The 402-nt window shown below is 39.1% G+C and overlaps 1 protein-coding gene across 1 annotated transcript in view; it reads right to left on the reverse strand.

Annotated features, from left to right (window-relative positions):
* LOC107687252 (citron Rho-interacting kinase-like) overlaps positions 1-402 on the reverse strand; it is a gene marked incomplete at its 3' end in the record, with an annotated part of 75,577 nt that overhangs the window by 13,498 nt on the left and 61,677 nt on the right. The window lies entirely within an intron of this gene.

The raw sequence follows: 402 nt of genomic DNA on the forward strand, positions 1-402 counted from the left end.
CCTATAATTTTGACCCATACAATGTATTGTTGGCTATTGCTACAAATATACCCCAGCGACTTAACACTGCTTTTGTGGTCCAAGGTCACATATAATAAAAAACAAAAAAAACTGCGTGTACTGCGTTAGGCTAACTGAGACTTGAGGCACTTGCATATCATTGCTCTTTTGTTGATTTTGATTGCTTCCATTGTCCTCATCTGTAAGTCGCTTTGGATAAAAGCATCTGCTAAATGACTAAATGTTAATGTAAATGGACTGTTTTACTGATGTCCTTGCAAACGTTTCTGGACCTGGGAACATTACAGTTGCGTTGCTGTCTATGGGAGGGTCAGAGAGCTCTCGGATTCCATCAAAAATATCTTAATTTGTGTTCCAAAGATGAACGAAGGTCTTACGGGT

This window comes from Sinocyclocheilus anshuiensis, unplaced genomic scaffold (genome assembly GCF_001515605.1).
Source record: "Sinocyclocheilus anshuiensis isolate Anshui unplaced genomic scaffold, SAMN03320099.WGS_v1.1 scaffold745, whole genome shotgun sequence".
Lineage (NCBI taxonomy): Eukaryota > Metazoa > Chordata > Actinopteri > Cypriniformes > Cyprinidae > Sinocyclocheilus > Sinocyclocheilus anshuiensis.